The sequence below is a fragment of the Vicugna pacos genome, chromosome X (assembly GCF_048564905.1).
Source record: "Vicugna pacos chromosome X, VicPac4, whole genome shotgun sequence".
In the NCBI taxonomy this organism is placed as follows: domain Eukaryota; kingdom Metazoa; phylum Chordata; class Mammalia; order Artiodactyla; family Camelidae; genus Vicugna; species Vicugna pacos.
Window position 1 is genome coordinate 30965435 of NC_133023.1, and position 6000 is coordinate 30971434.

Genomic DNA, 6000 nt, shown 5'->3' on the forward strand with positions numbered 1-6000 from the left:
AGCCAAAGACACATGATTTCCCTGTGAATGAGTGTGCGAATGTGGTTGTGTGGCCCACACTTCCGTGCCCCTGTCGGTCTCACTGGGCAGGAAAGTCTCCATCAGGCATTGAGGAGTTTTTGTCATTCAGCCTGTGTGTCTAAGCATGGATGTATGCATATGAATGCTTTTTGTGTTTCCAAGTGACCCTCTTCACACCTTTTAATGGGCTTTTGTCTCTGGAACGAACTTACAGAAATTCTGCCCCAGTTTCCAGCTCAACAAAGTCTGGGATTTTCTCCTAGAATATGGCTCTAGGTCTCAGTATTTGCATATCCATGTTTACATTCCTCTCGGCCAATTCTTTATCTCTTCTGTATCTCTTGTTCCATGTGGGCATCAGAGCCAAAGTGTCTTGATTTGTCTCAGCACATGTCATTCAGGCGTACATCTTAATCTGTGCACTCCTGTCTAACACGTACACCTCCCTACGATTTACACTCTTGCGTTGCCTATAACACTGGCTCATTCCCAGGCCAGACCAATATGGGTTTGCAGCTTAAATGGAACTAGAGGATCACCCTGAGACTACAAACCCTAAAAGGAAGAGGACTGGGAAGGAGAGGAGTGTTACTAAGGATTTATTTATATATGGGGTAACCCATCCACCAATTTCAACCTCTGTAAAGAGCTAGACCAATGTCTGCAGAGCTGTACTAAATTTTTAGACCAATTCAATGTTGGCCCCCATGTATGTGTATACAAATGATCGATCCTGTACACATCACTATCCAACTCCTGTTTGGAGACTGTCTCCCTGAACATATCTGATTTGAACTCTCCACAAGTTCATGGTTAAAAGTGTGTCTATTTACACAGACAACTCAAGGACCCCTTTTCTCTCTCTGATTCATACCTATACACATTGGTCTGGCATTTCAGACTCGGGTCTTTGGTCTGCAGTAGTCTTGGTCAGAGGCCCCACCCGACTAAAGCTTTGAGCAGACCTTCCTCTACTGGATCGCTGGGAGGAATTCTGAGAACATTGAGGTCTACCTCTGCATCTCCCAAACTCAGTTCCTTAAGTGAGGGTGCCCAGTGTATATGTTCACACCTCCCCCAGTTAGAAGTACCAGGTCAAATTAGATCACCCACCAGCCACGTTAGGTTTGTCGAAGAATCGAGCTCAATGCACCAGGATGCGAGTGTGCAGACACAGAAGAGAAAGGAAAACCCTAGGCCCAGACTCCCACCCCCACCTCCACCCGGGGGGGCTACATTGCCTCCAGGAATTTTTACTAGGCCCCTGCCCTCCCCCTCCCCTTACACTCTCCCCATCGCCTTTAAAGGGTTAAGAGAAACCTTCGCAGCCTTCCCTCAACCCTGGTCTCGGGGCCCGCAGGCTTGCTCGCTCACTCGCGGCTCACGGGAGTCTGCCGCCGCCTCCGCGGCCCGCCCCCCTCTCCCGTCCTTCAGCCGGGAGGGAGCCTGCATGCCTGTCTAGACCGATCTATCACAGGCACACCAACAACACCCGCGAGAGCGCGGAGACCCTGCCCAGGTTCCCCTGCCCGCACGGTTCCCGGCGGACGGAACCCTGGAGCGTGACCGCGCCTGCGGGGCGGGGATGGGGGTGGGAGCCTACGGGCGCTGGCCGCCCCGAGCGCATGGCAGGTCCTCCCCGGCCCCGGCCCCCAGCGCTCCCGCCAGCCCGGCTGCCGGGGCACAGTCACAGCTCTGCGCGCTGGGCAGTCCTATTTTTATCTTGTCTAATCCCAAACTGGGCGGGGAGCACAGGCGTCGTGCTTAGAGAACAAGAGATAGGCGAGGGAGGCGGGGAGGAGCAGCCAGGCAGCGACGCGAGCGGGAGCGAGTTAAAGACACAGTCGAGGCGACCGAGAGCAGGAAGAAAGAGCGGGCTGCGCGGGCCTCGAGGCGCCGCACGCAACGCGACGCCCGGCGAAGTTACACTCGCCTCCCCGCCGCCCCTCGCCGCCGGTCCCTCCCCACTTCCCAGAGGCGCTCTCCGCAGCCCGGACCGCGGGGCCCGTTCTGTGTGGGAGGCAGAGACCCGGCCGGCCCTGCAAAGGGCTGGAGAGAATCGCTAATGAGCTGTGCGGCCCATTGATCCGGAGAACACTTCCTAATTAACTCTCAGTCACCTACTGGTGACAGCGCCTCAAAGGACAGCGCTGAGGCCGTCCGAGCCCCAGCCCTGACCTGCCCGCCGAGCGCCTGGTGCCCGAACCCCGCGCGCTCCCCTTGCTACCCCAGGCAATCCCGGTGAGTGGCGGCGTAAACCCGCACACTTCAGGCCAGCCTCATATTAAACCCGGACGGCATATTAATCACCGCCATCTCCCCGCCTTCCTCCACGCGGTGAAATCATGCCCCAAATAAACAGGAAAATCCACACTGCAAAGCCCAGACCAGATAGCAGGTCGGGGGTGGAGAGGGAAGGGTCCAGAAACAGACGTATTCTCCAAGTGTCCACGTACAGGAGTCTCGGAGGCTGACAATTAAAATGCCTTCCACACAAGCAATTCTGTTGGCAAAACCGAATTCAACACCTCGTAAGGATTGATTTCGGCCCGCGGTGTCCGTTTCCAGTGCCACAGGAAGTGTCAGATGGCTAGAAATACCCAAGTCTGTCTGCGTTCACCACCCACCACCTTCTGGGGTGGGACATTTCCTCCTCGTTTTTATTCCCAGGCCATTTTAAGGATTTTTCTCCAAGAGGCTATCCCTAGAAGCAAATACCACTACCCCTCCTCTGGCCTTCTCTCAAAAAAAGAAAAAAAAACCAGCTAAAACCCTGAACTGTCTAGTCTAGACACCGGAGGCTGTAAGAATACCTATTTGAAGCGCGCTAGTTTCTTTTTAAGGTTTGTTTTTAAATACACATAACCCTCCCCCTTCCTTCGCTCTTCCATTGCCCCAACCCCCACCCTTCAGGCGCCGGCGGCGCGCGCCCTCGCGCGCGGGCACTCACAGCCTCTAGCTGGAGATCGCAGACTTTCTGGAAAAGATTCATTAACAGCAAATTAAGCCTCGCCCGTCCTCGGCCTACACGCGGCCAGACTCAGCCGTCTCAGAGACCCGGGGACGTGCCCACTCGAGAGTGCAGGCGGCGGGAAGCCCGCCGGGACCACGCGTGTCTCGAGCCGTCCTACTCCGCACACACAGGGCTTGCTTGGTAAACAGTAGGCGCAAGTCGCCGCCGCCCCGAGCCCCGGAGTTGGCGGAAGCTCTGCAGCGCAGCCGCCCACCCGCTCCGAGCGCGGGTCCCGCAGCGCGGCGGCGCCTCGCCCTCCCCGACACGGCCGAGGATCGCGCCGGGGTGCGCAAGTTCCTCTTCGCCCTCAGCCTCTGCGCCGCACGCCCCCCGAGTGGGACCAACTTCCTCCGGCCGCAGACTCGCACACGCCCAACAGGGCTTCCCACCAGGCTCCCCGCTGCCCAGTGCAGGACCCAGGTCTCGCCCCCCCCGCCCCTACCCGCCCTCCCCCTCCGCCGCCCCCGCACGATTTACCCCCACCCCTGGGGGTTCACAACTCAAAACCAATTCCGCGATGTAGCGGGGAGGGTGGGGGTGGGCAGGGGTAGTGGATTAAAATTTTAAAAGAACATTTACAAAACAAAGCGTCTGACCTGGCGGGCGGGCGGACGAGCCGAGTTGGAACCCCTCGCTCTGCTTGATTTCCTAGTAGTTTTTTTTTTAATCCACGTGATTCGCGCTTTGGGGCAAGCCAAAAAAAAAAAAAAACCGGGACTCCCCTCCCGAGTTGCGCGGTGGCGGCAGGTCGAGCTCGGCTCGGCCCGGGGCGCCCGCCACACACACCCTCGCGCACGCACACACCGTCGTTCCACTAGCAGGAACGAGCGGCCCCCGGAGAGGCGAGACGAGGCGGCGGCGGCGGCGGCTGGGGGTTTTTACAGTTCTTTCCCGAGTCGAAAAAGAAAGCAGACGGGAACCCGCCGCCCTCCCCTTCCTGCTCGCGAGCTAACGCCGAGCCGAGCTTCCCAGCTTCCAGCCCAGCGCCCCCCCCCCCCCCCGCGCCCGATTCGCGGCGCTCAGAGACGACCGCGCTCCCGCGCACACAGGAACACACTAGCTGCAAACTTCCACTCCGCGAACTCCCCGCTCTCCTCCCAGCCCCCCAGGGAGGCGGCAGGCCCCCCCCCGCCGCGCCCCTCCCTCCCCGGAGCCCACGCGGGGCCGCTTAGGTTGGCTGCATTTTTAATAACTTATAGCTATGAAATAAAAACGAAAGCGAGCAAAGCCGCCAAAGGGAAGCGCGAGGCGCAAGCTTCGCGGGGTACGCGAGAGAGTCGGAGGAGCCACCCGCCGCGGGCGGGGGCCTCGAGGGAGGGGGCGGACTGCAGCCCGCGGCGCTCCCGCCCGCCAGCCCGCACGGCCTCCCCAAGGAAAGGTGGTCCGGGCACTGACCTGAAATCCCCGGCCGAGGAGTAAGCAGGGAGCCTGCAATCCGGCGCTTTGAAGTTTTTCCCCGGAGCAGAGTCGAGGCGGCGAGGAGAAGCGAGGGGCGGCGGGGTGGGTCGGGAGAGGTATGCGGGGTTGGAGGAAAGTGGGGTGGCGACGTTGGCGACAGGAGAAGGAGCCGGGCGGGGAAGCGCGGCGAGCAGCAAAGTTTGCCGTCCCCGGCTGCCCGCAGCCCGCTCGCGGCGCCGCGCTCGCTCGCCTCCCTCGCCGTCTGCTGCCAGCCGGCTGCCCTCGGGGTCGGCCCCGCCGAGGGGTGGGCTCTGGGCCGGGTGGGGGCGGGGCGGGGCGGGGCGGGCTCAAAGCCTCCGGGCAGGTGGCGACAGCCCCGCGCGATCCTCCGGGCTCCGGCGGCTGGGCCGGGCTCGGCCGGGCTCAGCAGCTCCCGCGCCGCCGCTGCTGCCGCCCGCGCTCGGGCAGGAGCCCCAGCGCCATGTTGACGGATCGCCGCGAGCGCCCGCTCGGGCTGGGTGTGTGAGTGTGTGTGTGTGTGTGTGTGTGTGCGTGCGTGAGTGTGTGTGAGTGTGTTGGCCAAGTCGTCCCTGCGCGGCGACAGCGCGGCTTGGGCTCCCCGCCCGGCGGCTCGCGGGCTCCCCCTCCGCCGCCGCCCGCCTCGCTCCCGCTCTCGGTCGCGGTCTGGGCTCCGGCGCGTCTCCCCCGCAGCCGCCGAGCTCGGCCCGCGTTCAGCGAGGAGCGTAGCTCTGCCTCACCTTGCCGCTGGGAGCCCGGGCTCCGTCTGCCGCCGCACGCCGCGATCCCAACGCGTCCCCCCTCCCAGGTTCCCTCCTCTTCCTCCTCCCCCTCCCTCCGCCCTCCCGCCCGCCCTCCCTCCCTCCCAGCAGCCGCCTCCCCTCCCCCCGTAGGCGCAGCGCTCGGGCGACAGCCGCCCGCCCGCCGCCGCCTCCAGCTCTCGCAAGTTTGAGCTCCCCCAGCCTCCGCTCACCCTCCGCTGCGGAGCCTCGGCGGTGGGGGTTCGGAGGGGTGATTCCCCAGGAAAGGTTTGCCCGAGTTTCCCCAGCCGTCACCGATTCCCGGCGCGTTTCGCCTCTCTGGGTCCGAACCCCGGACCACTTGGGTGGCGCCCCCCTCGCCCCTTGCCCTCCCCTCCCCCGCTCGGACCGAGTTGGCTGCGCACACCCGTCCCCGGGCGCGCGTCCTGGGCGAGCCAGAGATCGACTCCGGAGGCGGCGGCGGCGCGAGCGGCCCACTGATCCCGAGCCGAGGGGATGGGGGGCGGCGGGGGTGGCTCTCTCAGCCGCGCGCCGAGACTCCCCTCGCTACCCAGAAGGCCAGTGGAGGACCGCAATTACCATAAAGCGCCTCGCACTCCTCTCAACCAAAGCTGTCAAACCCCAGCGGCAGTCGCCGCTGCCTCCTCTCACCACCAGCGCTGCGCTCTCCCGGTTGCGCGTCCCCTCCGAGACCCAGCAGAGCCTGGCGAGTGCGCGTTGGAGCCCACCCCCACCCCGAGTCTCCCCTTCCTCCCGGAGGAACCCTGTCCCGTTTTGGTGTCAAGAGCT

General features: G+C 62.8%; 1 protein-coding gene across 8 annotated transcripts in view; it reads right to left on the reverse strand.

Moving 5' to 3' along the window:
- The window catches only part of BCOR (BCL6 corepressor), a 45547-nt gene extending 40296 nt beyond the window's left edge, over positions 1 to 5251 (reverse strand). For 6 of the 8 annotated variants that reach the window (XM_072955690.1, XM_072955692.1, XM_072955687.1 and 3 more), the window contains exon 1: positions 4430 to 4736. The gene's annotated coding sequence lies outside the window, so the exon portion shown is untranslated. Of the gene's footprint in view, positions 1 to 4429; positions 4737 to 5190 lie in introns of those variants that run through there. The other 2 variants (XM_072955688.1, XM_072955694.1) reach the window with 2 other exon arrangements.
- Between the last annotated feature and the right edge of the window lie 749 nt (positions 5252 to 6000).